The following is a 17137-nucleotide window of genomic DNA, read 5'->3' as shown; positions in this document are numbered from 1 at the left end:
CCTGCGCTGATCACTGAAGATAAGGCAGAAACATATAGGCAAGATCCATTCTTTCATGGAGCTTTTGTTTACTGGTGGAGATAGATTTTACACAGCAAAAGGATGCTTAATTAAGTTCAAGGTAAGTAATCTTGAAAGGGAGAATCTTATAATCAAAGAGATGGGTCTATCCAAAAGGATGATGAGATAGAATTACTGAGCAGTAGTCTGAATATGGGAAATAAAAATGATATTAGCATCCATAGTGACTAGTCCATAGTGTCTACATGTTTTTGAATGAATGAAATAATTATGCAACACATTTTTACATTTATTTATTTATTTTTGCAGTACGTCGTGGCCTCTCCCGTTGCGGAGCACAGGCTCCGGACGCGCAGGCTCAGAGGCCATGGCTCACGGACCCAGCCGCTCCACGGCTTGCGGGATCTTCCCAGACCGTGGCACGAACCCATGTCCCCTGCATCGACAGGGGGACTCTCAGCCACTGTGCCACCAGGGAAACCCTATGCAACACATTTTACGTTCAATACTCTCCCTTAAATTTTCCACAATTTGAAAAGCAATACCCTGATTCAAAATTTTCAAACTCCCTAATTTAAAAAGCAACACCCTATCTGAGTGATTTTCAAACTTTAATGTTAATAATGGATCATCTGAGCATCTTGCTAAACCTCAGGAAATCTAGGGTGGAGTTTAAGGTTTTTCAATTCTAATGCTTCCCAGGTGAGGCTGATACAGGTGACCCCTGGAATATACTTGAGTTGCAATTTCCTAAACATTGACTTCAGACCTGGACATACAGAGCAGAGTGAACTCAGCATATTTCCTTCTCTATCCGTGGTTATTGTAATTGACTGCCCATAAAAATAATCTGGAATTTTTTTTTAAATACACTTTCTATAACCCATCAGGAGATTTGCAATCAATTGACCTGGAATAGGGTACAAGCACTGAAAGACTGAAACAGCTAACCTTGTAAGCCTAATGAACAGCCATGGCTAAGAGTCAGAGTTTTTATATAAAGGTACACCTCTGGATTGCTTGTAGTTAAATCCAGCCACCTTGCCCTCTCCCCTCACTCTTCCAGTCTCTGGCAGGCCCTTACTTACTTTGCCCATTAGCCCAGCTCCTGCACAGATGGTGTGGATGGGCACGCTGATGACTTCATTCACCATCCGGCTGCTCACTGCCTGAGGGTGCAGCAAATAAATGGTCTATGCAGGTGTAAAGGGAAAGGAAGCTTGTCTTCTCTTGTGATACAGTCTATCAAAATCAAACCCCTTCGGCTGTCTTGCAAGGAAGTATACTTTGTCATGTTAATATGAAAGAGAACAAATGACACCTACATCTATTTACTTTTCTTTCTTCTTCTTTTTTCCTTTAAAAAAAATCTTCCAGATGTTCAGAAGCTTGGCATTTAATATCCCATGTTTAACCTTTCAGTCTTCTGCCATCTGCCACAAAGGGTGTTTCAGCAAGCTAATGTGAAGAGGCACTCGATAACAAATTAATTCAGTTGTGACACATTTTGATGACTCTAGTCAAGGTAAAAATCCCACCACCAATAATAAATTAAGGAAGGGTTCTCACATATCTCCAAATTTTCTGATACCATCAGCCTCCTGCCACCATATGAAGACATGACTATATCTCAACATAGCCTGTTGGGTCTTCCTCAAATTATACCCTTTCTCCCTTTCACTGGTACCAGGGATGGCCCACTTCTTATTTAGAAGTGTAACTGCATTTGTCCTATAAAGAGGTAAGAAATTTCCAGAAAATACATCAGAAGTAAGATTAATAACAAAATATTTATATTAATATCGAATATTAATATATTAATATTCAAGTATAAGTTAGCTCAGTCAATCAATAGAAAAATAATGCAAACAAGTTCACATTTTAGGGAAAAAGAAAACAAAACCATAAGAAAAAGAAGAGTATTGCATCTTCCTCTGATAATTGCACTTGAGACCATCTGCTCATAACATCCATGTACCAGTAAATGTCTCATTGATAGTTAATTGCTAACTTTGTCTCATAACTCCTTTTTTCTATTTTTTGGTCAAAGCTTCCTTCCTTTTAGGCTGGGAAGTTTTATATTCCCTACTCGTTCTTCTTCCCAACCCCCTGATTTGTCATTCTGAGCAATAAGAGATCTCACTAGGTGTATTTATTTTTTCTCTTCAACCAGTACATAGATCTCCTTCACTTTCAAGTGGATGCTGATACAACTCTCACCTCCTTGAGGACAAGTACCTTTCCAAATCATATATCTGGATATACGAGGAATTTAACCAGCATGGGGACTGTAGAGGGTAGGTGTGTACTAATTAGCCACTGACCCATTGGGTGTAAGGAGAATAGTTCATGAGAGAGAGATCTTACAGACCTTTTGCTATTCAGAAAATAGTTTCCTGGCAGTAGGATGGGGGTGCTAGTAAAGTTTTCAAGTTGGCCAAGGAATAGGGTCTCTCAGTTCAGGTTTCACCACTGATATATGTGAGTCTTTTTCTTAACTCTCAAGTTTTGTTTGTTTCAGAGTTTAGAACCCGAGCTGAAGACTAAGAGTTCCTCAGTCATCCTTGGTCTGTGCTCTAGTTAGTGGGAATTCCTCCTAGAAACAAGAAAGGTGTTGATTAATATTCTTATTTTGCAGCTGAATTTCTATTTTGAGCATTTTTAGTGGGACTTAATGTGCAATTTACTGGTAAATTAGAAGTTGAATAAAGCATTGTTGGGAGCATCTGTATTAACGGTTATCAACATAGGACATGTCACTAATCATTGATCTGATAATGCCCATAAAGACTGGAAAACTCTAAGAAATTCTTCTATAGATTTTCAAAATAATTAGTTGCCTCTCCATGAAAAGTCTCAAGGAATTCTTCCTCTGAAAGGACATTTCTCCCACCACATAAACTCTCCCTGGACTCATCCATCCTTCTGAAAATGGCTTCTATTCCTCTGAATTTCTCTGTAGTAACCTTTTGTCCAGTTGTGTTAGCTTATTGTATTAACATAGCTTTATATATACAGCTTGAACTAGAATAAAGATTTGAATCTGGATTTGAATCCTATTGGATGTGTGTAACTCCAAACAAGTTGCTCATTTAATTATTCTTCTGTGAAATGGAAATAAGAGCACACTTTAACTCATAATGTCATAATGTTGCTATAATTATTAAATTGTGGAGGTATAGATACATCACCTTGTGAGTCCTAATAACCATCAGCTATGATCATTATTATCCTTGTTATTATTATATTTTCACACTATCTGTGGCACAATCATTGTCTTAAATCTTCAACAGGCCAGCATGATATTGAAACACATAAATAAAGATTGTAGCAATTTAAAAGAGTACTCAACTACGTGTCTTTATATGGAGGAAGATTTTTTTAATATGCAAGAAAATAGTACACGTACTAAATGCTTAAACTACTTTTATCAAAAAAGAAAAAAATCAACAGATATAGATTGATCAATGAATGCATACAGGGTTTCCCTGGTGGCGCAGTGGTTGACAGTCCGCCTGCCGATGCAGGGGACACGGGTTCGTGCCCCAGTCCGGGAAGATCCAACATGCCGCGAGGCGGCTGGGTCTGTGAGCCATGGCCGCTGAGCCTGCGCGTCCGGAGCCTGTGATCTGCAATGGGAGAGGCCACAACAGTGAGAGGCCCGCGTACAGCAAAATAATAATAATAATAATAATAATAATGCATACATGCATACAACCATAACTAGGAAAATGTTAACATACTTATCACTGCATGCCAAAATTATTTGCTTTTCTTGTTCTATAGTTCAGGATTCTCCTACTTTTTTCAGTTTAAGTTACCTTTGGAATAAGATAAATATAATGTATGTTACTTAAGAAAGAAATAGCCTGATTGTTAGATATACTCATTGTATTAAAAATTTTATCCCAATTTTATAGTATCCATATCAGAATCACAACACACCCACCAGGAAGCATGATAATTTTTTTTTAAAATGTCAAGCCTCTACAAGGAAACTCTGCAAAGCAACGGCCCTCTTTTACACCTGTTCTTCTTTCCCCTGAACAGGTCAGGACCCTCTAGCCTGCTGACGACTGCCTGATTCCCTTCAGAAGTATTTCAAGTTCACCAGCTATCACTAACCAGTGGTTACCCCCAGTAAGTGTCCCCAAATGGGGATTTATAATACCAAACTTCGTCTGAGCCAGACTCTCCACAAGTCATAAAATCTGAGTTCTCTTCAATGTTCTTCTGAAAACTTTCAGAACTTCTTATAGGGACAGTCCTTTTGCTTTTAGATTCCTCATGACTACTGAGTGATTCACACTTTTCCTTCTCTTCTCTTCCAGTTCTCTTCAAGAGAGAGGATACTGACATGGACAGCAAGAGAGCTATGACTAAGGCACAACTACCCCTAACAAAGTTGCCAACACCCAAGGTCAAAAGGTTTGTGCTCACGTGATTGTGACACTGTTGCTGCCACCTTGTTCCACTGATACTGCTGGTGGTGTGTCATATCCCCAAGGCATGGCTGAGATTACTGAGACAACATCCTCTTGTAAACCACTGTAAGCAGATTGGCTCAGAGAACAACCTGAATGCTGGTTATTTTGCAGTTCTATGAAACCCTGTCTAGTTCTGACCGCAATTTTTATAGCTTGTATACTTCTTCACTCTCTCTTATTTAAGGATAAATTATTCCTGGACAGCTTTTGGATCCCTCTTCTAAATAGTTTCCTAACAGCCACATTTGCCACCACCAATCCTGGCCAATTGGCATACCAGATATTTCTAATTATCAGGGGACATCTAACAAATATCCATTATAGATGTTCCTAAAATTAAGCCAGACTAAGGCAGTGGTGCCTTAGTCATGAGATTTTAGATAAACTAGAAGTATCCAAAAGCCCAGTTATCAGTACAATCTTAAATTGCATCAGTGTAATTAGAGTTCTAAAATGCACAGACATGGATGGTGTAGTTATTTATTCATTCTGGTGTGGTGTACCAGAAAGAACAGTGAAGTGAAAAATGAAGAGATGGATTAGGGCCTATTGGTCCCTGCATTACCTTTATAAGCTTGGGCAAGTCTCAAAATTCCTAGCTCATTTGAAAAATTAAGGAGTCAAACTCAAAATCCCTAAGGTTTCTTCCAAGGTTCTTTTAGGTCCAAATGAAAACACTTTAAGAGACCCTGTTTTGGGGGAGCAGCAGTGAGAAGATGCTTGACAACAGAATTTAGGTGCTGTTATTTAATGCATCAGTTTGCATGATCTGTGTTAGTATAACTAAAACGAGGAAGCTCGCCAGCCAGATGTTGTATGACACACTTTCAGATTGTTTTTTCAAAGTTTGTAGGTGGAAAGAGGCTTTAAAATTGCTTTCAAGTTATGTTTCTATCTATACAAAAGAAAAAGTTCTTCAAAAGAATACCAATGTCTGAGAACTGTCGTGATGAAATTTAGGAAGGATTGCAAGCAAAACAGTTCAAGAATACAATATAAAGTAGAGAGCCAAATTCAGAGAAGAAAAAGACATTTATAACTTTAGTAAGAACCCTCAGCCACTTTTTATTCAATGAATATAAATATTTTGGAAAAAAGAAAACTACTGAGTTTCAAATTACATAGAGAAAGAAAGAGAATATATGAGTTTTTTTGCGGGCCTTCTTACTAAGGTAAATGCAAATGTCACTACAAAATGGCTCTGTTGGTAAAGTGATTATGCAGGCTATGCACATTTTTTCCCCTAGCATATACTACTGAATTTGAAAACAAAACTGCAATTACAATTCAAGTTGAAGAACGAAAAATTTTCCTACCTGGAAACAAGATTAATCTCTTTGACTCTTTGATCAGAATAAAGATTTATAAGAAGAAAATGTAATATGTTTCTGATAAGAAATTAGGGATGATGAATGGGGGGTCATTAGCATTTTGGGGATTCCAGGAAGGCATATGTTTCAAGATGAAGTAGGCTTTATTGAAGAAAGATAATTTAAGAAGTAAACTTATTAGCTAGATTTGAATTTATTTGCAAAGTACTTAAACTTCATAGTAACAAAATCCCAGTTCTTGCACTGTTACAACAGCAATTTAGAACAAGTTCTTCTTGTCTTTATTAGGTACTTGACAAAAACACAGGGTAGCCTATAAAGCTCCATAAAAGCAGGGAGAATGTTGTTTATATTTTCCATAAAACTCTCAGCTCACTATGAATGCTAAGTGGATGCTAAATCTGAGTCATAAAAATGCCTCTCTAATGAGTACTAAAGAATTCCCAGAGTAAGATCATGCCTTTGTAACCAGTGTCAAACATCAAACTTTCCTGCCTTTGTATCAAAACGGTTCTCAGAAGCTCTCTGCCCATAATTCTTTATCATCCACAAACCAAGTACTCAGTAAATGTTGATTAAATTAATCTGAGAGTTTTGTTGAAAGAAGGTAGTCAAAACAAATAAAAAACAAACAAACAAACAAAAAATCAGAGGTCTTAGTAGACCCCAGTGATCAGACACATGTCTTAGTCTAATTAATTTCCCTCTCTCTGGACAACTATGTCATACTTCCTCTTCTCTCTTCAAGCATCCAACATTTTGGCTCAATTATCACTTTCTGCTGATGACCTATTTGACTTAGAACTAGTCTCACCATTCCATTAACAACATCAGGATTATTATATCAGTTCAACATATTCTGTCATCTCTCCTAATACCTTTGGTAAACTTTCCCCTCAAAGACATTGCTCTGGCCATTCTTCCCTCAGTCCTACACCCAATTTTCTCTGTCTCCTGGTTCACTCCTATCAGCATGCTAACATGTTGTTACTCATCTTACCTTAAAAAACAAAATGAAAATCTCTCTACTTCTCTGAACACTACTCCTCCATCTACAGTCCCTCTGTCTTTCTCCTATTGCAGCAAAGCTCCTTGAAAGAATTGCCTATGTTTGCATCTCTAATTTCTCTTCTCCATTTTCTTTTGAACCCAGTCCAAATAGGTTTTTGCCTATACCATCCCACAGAGCCTACTTTGTCAAGGTCGCCATGATTTTCATATTGTTAAGTCCAGTGATCAATTCAGTCCTCATCTAACTTGACCTGTCAGCATCATTTGAGAGTCATCCCCTCTTTCATCTTTTATTCAATTTCTTCCTTTGTCCTCACTCTCCTCACATCACTTCTACCTCATTGGCCATTTTTGAAAACCTCCTGTTCTGGTTTGTTCTTTTCTCTCTAATCACTTAAAGTAGGAGTATCCCAGGGCAAAATTACCTGGCTTCTTTTCTTATTTATCTATGGCCCTTCTTGCTGGTCTCATGCAGTCACTGATGACTACTACATGTCTATCTCTGGCATGGTATTTCCACCTATTATATATATATATATATATATATATATATATATATATATATATATATATTATACATATGCATACATATATATATATGAATTGATATTTCTACATAGATGTCTAATTTACACCTCAAAATTAACATCCCCAAAACCAAAATCTTATTTTCCACACTCCTGTTAGCTGCCAAAATTTTGTTTCTTAGATAAAAATTTTGGAATCTTTCTTCATTCTTCTATTTCTCTTATACCCCATAGTTTATCAATTAACAATTTGTGTTGTCTCTACTTTAAAAACATACCAGATGGGGAGGGGGAAGGGTAAGCTGGGATGAAGTGAGAGAGTGGCATGGACATATACACACTACCAAATGTAAAATAGATAGCTAGTGGGAAGCAGCTGCATAGCACAGGGAGATCAGCTCAGTGCTTTGTGACCACCTAGAGGGGTGGGATAGGGAGGGTGGGAGGGAGATGCAAGAGGGAGGGGATATGGGGGTATATGTATATGTATAGCTGATTCACTTTGTTATAAAGCAGAAACTAACACCATTGTGAAGCAATTATACTCCAATAAAGATGTTAATAAATAAATAAATAAAAACATACCAGAATCTGACTGCTTCTTACTACATTCATATTTAACCACGCTGGTCTAAGTTGCTCTATCCTCACATCAGGATTATAACAGCCTTCTAACTTGCCTATTCTTATCTATCACAGTCTATTTATAAAACAGTAAGAAGAGTGATTCTCTTAAAATTTAAGTCAGATCATGACTCCACTCAGAAACCTGCAGTAAATACTGTTATGGCTATCTATCACCGCCTAACAAATTACACTAACATATCATGGTTTTAAACAACATATTTTTAAATTATCTCTCATGGATCTGTGAGTTGACTAGTCTCAGCTGAGTGGCCCCGGCTTGGGAGGTCTTTCCTGTGAGTGCTGAATTCTAACAGAGAGTGACTGGGGCTGGGGTCACCTGAAGGCTTGACTGGGCTGGATATTCAAGGTAACTCTTCCACATGGCTGGCAGGAGATTCTGGCAATTGACTGGGAGCTCAGCTAGCTGTCAATCAGGTTGCTTATATACAGTTTCTCCATGAGGGTTGGGCTTCTGAGAGTACGATGACTGGGTTCCAAGAACAAGTCTTCTAAATAACAGGACAGGGAAGCTGCAAGTCTGTAAAAACCTGGGCCCGGAAATTGGCACAATGTCACTTCTTCTGTGTTCTGTTGGCAAAAGCAGTCAATAAACAGTCACCCAGATTCAAGGAAAGGGGACATACAGGCAACCGTACAATGGAAAGAATGTCAAAGATTCTGTGACCATGCTTAATCTGCCATAGTGTCCCTCATTCATAGGAAAAAGCAGCATTCTTACAGATGTCTTCAAAGACCTACACAATAAGGACTCTAGTTACTTCTCTGAACTTATCATCTATCAGCTTCCATTATGTCATTACACTCCAGTTGCACTCAGCTTCTAGCTATTCCTCAAAGTCTCAATGTCCTAATGTTTGTCATTTTCTCTTTCTATAATCATTTTCCCTCAGGTATTTATACATTGATATGGCTTGATCCTTCTTTTAATTGCTGTTTAAATATAACCTTCTAAGAAAGGACTTTCCTAGCAAGCCTATATATATACATGTGTATATAGGCCTATATATACATGTATATACATATATATATATATATATATATATATATATATATATATATATATATGTACACACACACACATATGAATAAAATGTGATTTTTTCTCTGTCTCTTATCACTAGAAATAAAGATCAAAGAGTGGGGACTTTTGACTGTTTTGTTTACTGCTGCACCTGTGTTTTTTTTAGAATAGTTCTTGTAATATTGAGGAAGCTCAAAAAAGATTTTTTACGAAGGAACTTATGCTATATTTATTTAACTCTTAATAGTAGTTTTATTCCATTCTATTGCAGCAACTTAGGATTTTGCCTACTTGAGTCACTTTGGCTTCATTAAAGAACTGTTTGTGGAAGGGTTGCTCATCCCCCAATTACTCGATCACACTCAGGGAAGAATTTCTGGTACATTCAGCATTCAGAAGAGTGACCTTGCTGAACACATAATGGTTGAACTATCGACTATGACAAAATGAGATCTCATTCAAAAGCAAATGTGGCCGTAAAAGGTAATAAATGCACACCAATACCACCTTGGAATTTGAAGAATCCAAATAATTGAAATGATTGCTTTGTAGAATTTTAAGGTCTTGGCATCTGCAAGCCTATTTCCCAGGATTTATATGAACATAGATTTACATCAGGCTAAATGTTATAAGCTCAGAAGCCGTCCATTGAAGACATTTAGTTTCTCTTGACCTTTACTCTAGTTCTCTGTCCATTCATCATGTTATTTACAGCAAACAAATCAGAGCCTTGACAGGTGATCACTTTGAACCTTCATTGATGAGGCCCTACTAAGATTTCTCACAAGCTTGGCTTCACTTAAAAACTGCAAGATATAAAGAAATTGTTGAATTGCCAAGTGTCCTTTTCACCATGGACATTAGTCATTATTAAAAATTGTAAATTTCACAGTTGATTAATTCAAATTCTGCTGTGGTTGATGCTGATTATTTTTCAGAGCTATGCTGTCAATACGATATTGTTGGAAACAGGTTCATTAGTTAACTTACTGATGGTGCAGCTATAATGTGGAACACACAATGAAGATTTCCAAAGGCACTTTGCCCAAATGAAAGTTGGCTCTTGTTGATGTGATTTCAGCACTACAGTTAAAGAAAATTAGGGGAAACTTTGAGTGTAAATATGGCACTGAAGACAAAGTCACTGGGCTCTTAGCAACAAGGGTAGCTGAACCCAGGAAATTCATCCTACATTTTATCTGCAGATCAACATAGAACAGCAACCTTGATATATCTGTGAAAGGCTACACCTATGCAGAGGCAGGGTACAAGTTCATCAGGAAAAAAGGGTGACCCTGCAAAGGATGTCATTCAAAATTGGTTTGAAGAATATCCAGGAACCTGCTAGTGTGTCGCTTCTCCTGGTATCAGGAGATGATTATTCACTTGACAGCAAGTTCTAGGAACTGTTTAATATTCAGTAGATCAAGATGTTTTGGGATCCTGCATTGATTATAATAATTATAATTCTGCTCACCTTTATGGAGGACTTAATCTGGGCCAGAACAGTCACAGAATCCAGTTACTATGCCATTAATCCTAAAACACTACCAGGTCCTTTAACTGTTCCTTCTAATGCATATTAAACTAGCTGTATCAGTCCCTCTCCACTACAACCACCAGCCAGCATTTTCACCTGAAGCATTTCTATAGCATCCAGGTAGCTCTCCCTGCTTCTATTCTTATACCACAATCAATTCTTTATATAGGAGAGAGACTGATATTTTCACATGGTCATAGATATATTATGTGTGATCCTACCCTGCCTACCCTAACAGCTTAATTTCATACCACTTTGCCCTTCAGTTTCTATATGCTAGTTACATTAGTCTTTGTGTATGTGTGTGTGTATGTGTGTGTGTGTGTGTGGTTCCTTGAATAGGCCTTGCCTTTTCATGACTTATAGACACTTCCCTACAGTAGGCATATTTTTCATACATTTTCTCTCCAATGCTATCTTGCATACTCCTGTTCTTCATTTCTCCCAATCTCATTCTTCCTGTTAGACACTTCCTCAACTTATATCTTTCATAACATTTATTCTAATTAACTGTGGAGAATTTATTACACAATTATTTTGTTTCTATCTCTGATACATTAGAATGTAAGCTTCATAAAGGCAGAGACCACATTTTTGTTATTTTTAAAAATATCCTTAGTAAGTAGCTATAGGACTTGAACATAATTAGCACTAAACATTAATTTCTGAAAGAATTAATGGGCTTTTGTGCCTATACTCTTGGGGAAATTGACATTTTGAATGAGATGCAGTAATCTGACAGAGAAGATATCATATATAAAAAAATGGAGAAAGGGGAATGTCTGAGGGGCACTTCTCCACAATATTAGTGTCAATAATAAGTGATAATAATGCTCCAAAAAGAGGATGACCATGGGAAATGACAGCATATATCTATAGGAACTTCCAAGCAGAGCTGAGGGTCATTCCACGTATATACACAGGTATTGTATTAATTAACTTTCAAGGGAGAAATATTTATTTTCCTCTAACTCAAAAAATAATCAACATATGAGACATAGATTAATGATTGTCCACACTGACTCGACTTTTCTGAGGCATTTGGCTCTGTCGCTTGCTCAGTTTTTCCTAATGTGTTTTCCTTCTTAGCTGCATGTGCTACTCTCCTCTGTTGTTCTTGGTCATGCTTCCCTGACATTTCATTCTCAGTCTCTTCCCTAATGCATTAGGTTTTCCCAGTTCTGTCCTCAATCTTCTTTCTTTTCACATTTTCTATTCACCTTATCTGATCTTCTACATTGATTGGGCTTTAATCACTAAAAAGTTAGAGCTAAAAAATCAGAGTTTCTTCCTTTGTTCAGATCAGCATCTCAGATCCAGTCTATCCTACTCAAAATATCTGTCAAATGCCCATTGTGAGCTAATGTGTTATCCATTGTGTTGGTAACCTGGAACAATACAAGGAAGATCTGTGGCTTCATTGAATTTATGGAAGAACACAAGAGAAACTGTAAGCCAATAAATATGAATATGTCAATAAAATCAGATAAATTATGATTTTGAAGAAAAATGCATAATACTTTATGAGAAAGGAAAACACAGGAGACATAAATTTAATTGGGATCAACGATGACCTTTCAGTATTTTTTTAAATGTTATCATTGCATTTATTTATTTATTTTTAAACATCTTTATTGGAGTATAATTGTTTTACAATATTGTGTTAGTTTCTGCTATATAACAAAGTGAATCAGCTATACATATACATATATCCTCATATACCCTCCCTCTTACATCTCCCTCCCACCCTCCCTATCCCACTCCTCTAGGTGGTCACAAAGCACCTAGCTGATCTCCCTGTGCTATGCACCTGCTTCCCACTAGCTATCTATTTTACATTTGGTAGTGTATATATGTCAGTGCTACTCTCTCACTTCATTCCAGCTTACCCTTCCCCCTCCCTGTGTCCTCACGTTCATTCTCTATGTCTTCAGCTTTATTCCTGTCCTGCCCCTAGGTTCATCAGAAACATTTTTTTTTTTTGGATTCCGTATGTATGTGTTAGTATATGGTATTTGTTTTTCTCTTTCTGACTTAACTTCACTCTGTATGACAGACTTTAGGTCCATCTACCTCACTATAAATAACTCAGTTTCGTTCCCTTTTATGGTTGAGTAATATTCCATTGTATATATGTGCCACATCTTCTTTCTCCATTCATCTGTTGATGGACACTTAGGTTGCTTTCATGTCCTGGCTATTGTAAATAGTGTTGCAATGTTGTGGTACATGTCTATTTTTGAATTATGGTTTTCTCAGGGTATATGCCCAGTAGTGGGATTGCTGGGTTGTATGGTAGTTCTCTTTTTAGTTTTTTAAGGAACCTCCATACTGTTCTCCATAGTGGCTGTATCAATTTACATTCCCGCCAACAGAGCAAGAGGGTTCCCTTTTCTCCACACCCTCTCCAACATTTATTTTTTGTAGATTTTTGATGATGGCCATTCTGACCAGTGTGAGTTGATAACTCACTGTAGTTTAGATTTGCATTTCTCTAATGATTAGTGATGTTGAGCAAGGGATGACCTGTCTGATTAAAAGGATTCTCAGCTGATTCCTGAGCGCAGGTATTTTTTCTTCTCATGGAAAGGCATTTTATTTTAAATATAGCAGTGTGTACATGTCAATCCCAAGCTCCCAATCTATCCCTCACCTCCAACCTTCCCCCCAGGTAACCATAAGTTTGTTCTCTAAGTCTGTGAGTCTGTTTCTATTTTGTAAATATGTTCATTTTTATCATTTTTTTTACAATTCCACATATAAGAGATGTCATATGATATCTTGTCTTTTTCTGACTTAGTTCACTTATTATGGTAATCTCCAGGTCCATACATGTTGCTGCAGATGACATTATTTCATTCTTTTTAATAGCTGAGTAATATCCCCTTGTATATATGCACTACATCTTCTTTATCCATTCATCTGTCGATGGACATTTAGGTTGCTTCCGTGTCTTGGTTATTGTAAACAATGCTGCAATGAACATTGGGGTGCATGTATCCTTTTGAACCATGTTTTTCTCCAGACATAAGGGCAGGTAATTTTTAGTCATGCCAAGAATATGGAGAAGAGAATTCTGGCCCAAGGACAAGAAAGGAGCTGTGTGGTTGAGCCTTGGAAGATTTGTTGAGGTTTCCTATATGCACTTCAGCTTGACATGGAAGGGTTGCGACTACAAAAAAAAAAAAAAAATTCAAATATTTACTGGGAAAGGATTCACTATTGCAGAGGTTAGCAAACTATAGCCCATGAGCCATATCCATCTCATGACTTGTTTTTTAACATATAGTCTTAGTGAACACAGCTACACTCATTTGAATTATGATTGCTCTGCTCTAATCAAGACAATTCTGTATCTTCTGTCTGAATTATGTCATCTTTTTGACCTATAGAACCCCTAATCATCCTTTAAGACACAACTCAACTGTCACCTTGACTTAGAAGCGTTCTCAAAATCCATCTTTACGCCCGTCTCACAGAGTTGATCACTCTTATCATTTCTAGCAATGCACTTATCACACAATATTACATTTATTATATATCTGCCTCCTGAAATAGGTTCTGAGTATTTTTAGGCAAGATTCTGTATCTCATTTACTTCTATACACCTCATTTATCTTATGGTGTATCAGATGCATAGCAGGGCACAATAAATATTTGACTGGGTAAGGGAAAGTATCAATATTAAATAGAGCAGAGATTCTTCACTTGAAAGACACATTTCTTCTCCTTGGCTGTGTCAGAGTTTAATTGTAAGTTAACATTATCCTGCACTCACAGGTCTCTTGCAAAATGTTTTATAACAGTTTGTTGCAGAGAGCATAGAAGTCAACTGACTCTATTAACAAAATGACCAAGGTGATTTTCAAAGGAAAGATTTGTTTTTGTTAGTCTTATGAGCTGAATCATTTGGATATTTTTACATTTCCATAAATACTAATATATTCACTAATGTAATCCAGCAGTCCTCCTCTAGACATGCAATTAAAGTCCACTCCCATCTCAGCCACAATTTGTCAGAAACTTACTGGCCCTGAAGGTCATCAGAATTTAGCTCCAACAGCATACAGAGAAAGCAGATGTCCCTTTGTAGAGAATTACCCAAATAAATTTTTTCTGAACAATAAATTAACAGAAAGCATTGTAATAACTCACAAATAGTGCTCAGTTGGAAGGTGGTTTTCAAGATAACTATTAAGAAAAAGGGATTTCAACCATAAATGTTCATTAAATTTTCTATTGAGTGGTATCCACAAATCAATGTGTGCCAACAGCATCAGAATATTCTTATTGCATTTCCATATTTGGCATAATTTTTATACTTAGCATCAATGAGACACTAAGGGATTTCTCATAATAGCTGTAGAAAAGTAGTAAAAGAGATAGTCTCTATAGATTTTTCCAAAGAAAGGTTACATCTCCCTAGATGAAAATAGAGAGTCTAAACAGTGACCTTAAAGAGTTAGTCAAGAACCAACAAAATGATCAGAAGTTTCTCTGTGGTAGCAGAGTCTGAATAATGAATTCAGTCATCTGTTTTCCTTGAAATGTTTCTTTACCATAAGTATTTGTGAAATATACAAGCAAAAACATAGGGCAAAAGAACTAAGAAACAAAATAGCCTGGTGTGAATTATGTTTGAAACTTCATGTAACATGCTTCTAACCATTTGCACACAACTTTAATCATGTATAATCTTGTGTATGTATCCATTTCTCCTCACTCAAGAGACAGGTGGCTGAAAGCAGAGTATTTGTCCCAGTGCTGGTTCTCTTCCCTGTTTTAATGTTTGTATTCACATCACTAGACTTCTCAGTTAGCTAGGGGGACTCTCTCACCATAATCTCTTCTCTCCCACTATGACTACTCTTGCTCTGTTTCTCCTGGACTCTATGCTTCTAAACTAAACTTCCTTACTGTGCTGCTTGCAGGAACTCCTCTCAGAATAACATTTTTCCTTTGAAACCAACCTTACAATGAAGTTTTGGTCAAGGACTCCACTCTTGGTGGGATAGTTTCAAAGACTTTATCGTTTACATATATCTGTAATACTGCTGATCACACTGACTGCCTTGTTTGCATCACCCAACTTTAACATTGCTGTGGTCTGTTTTCCCATCAACTATCACATCTATCCTTTATGATTTTTAATATACGCTCTCATGTCATGATTTTTCTATGAGGTAGAGATAATTAGCTCCATTTATCCAGTGCAGGAACTGAGGCTTAGAGAAGTTAAATGACATTTCCAAAATCATCACCCAATAATTAGTTTCCAAAGTCAGTATCCAAATTCAGATATAATTCGAAAATATTAATAAGCTGAAACATTAGAAATTAACAGTTTTTGTGTGAAAGTCTGGGGTTTCAACTTCTTTTGAATTATCAGAAGTTGATGGTATATCATGAACTTGCAATAGCCAATTAACCAAACAGAGGGCACTTGGGGTATACTTCTCCCTTGACCAGTCTATGACAGGTGGTTTGAAGTTATAGAGAATTTCTATAAGATACTGTGTAGCAACTTCCTTGGGATTTTATTGAATCCCAACTTCCTTGGGATTTTATTGAACATAATAAACACCTGTTTATTGAACAGGTGGTTTGAAGTTATAGAGAATTTCTATAAGATACTGTGTAGCAACTTCCTTGGGATTTTATTGAACATAAAACAATGGTACAAACAACATTTTGAGAATCTTATAAGAGAGTTCAATCAAGTACTAAACTATTTGGAAGAAAAAAATGGAGTGACCTTCAGCAACAAGAAGTAGAAGAGGAAATGAATACTGGCCTGAATATCAGTGAAAGTCATATGAATGGCGTCACTCAAGACAGGTGTGTTAGTCTGGCTATTAGTGTGGGTTAGTCTGGTAGATTGGTCTGGGTTCCCTTGGAAGCTGAAGTGAAGACACTGAGACAAGGAGTTAACATCAAGGGGTTTATTTAAGACAAGATCCCAGAAAGTAATGACAGAGAAATGGGAAAATGAGACAGGGAGAGGAAAATAAACAGGTAAAGTGAAAAAGTGGAAACCACATAATATGTGGCAAAATAACAAGCTACCACTGTGCACAACTGGGACTCAATCCCACTGGGTATTCTGGAAGACCATATACAACATACCTCACAGTTACTCCAGGTGAGGGATGAGGAAGTTGAGATATTTATTCACAAATTTCCCATCTATTATTAGCTAAGGGCTGCTCCAAGAGGCATTAACTCTTCAGTACTTCTGGTTGGCTGTATACACATGGAATTTGCTCCTTCAGCCAGAAAAAAATGTTCTTGGGTAGAGAGTTCCAGATGTTACAAATATCAGCCTTTAGTGTGTGAAGATTAGTACTTTGAGCATGTGGGTGGGTCACTGACAGAGTCAGCAATAGGAGGGTCAAAAAACAAAGATTTGGGGCTTCCCTGGTGGCGCAGTGGTTGAGAGTCCGCCTGCCGATGCAGGGGACACGGGTTCGTGCCCCAGTCCAGGAGGATCCCACATGCTGCGGAGCGGCTGAGCTCGTAAGCCATGGCTGCTGAACCTGCATGTCTGGAGC

This window comes from Mesoplodon densirostris, chromosome 1 (assembly GCF_025265405.1).
Source record: "Mesoplodon densirostris isolate mMesDen1 chromosome 1, mMesDen1 primary haplotype, whole genome shotgun sequence".
Taxonomy (NCBI): Eukaryota; Metazoa; Chordata; class Mammalia; order Artiodactyla; family Ziphiidae; genus Mesoplodon; species Mesoplodon densirostris.
Note: the sequence above shows the minus strand (reverse complement) of the source record.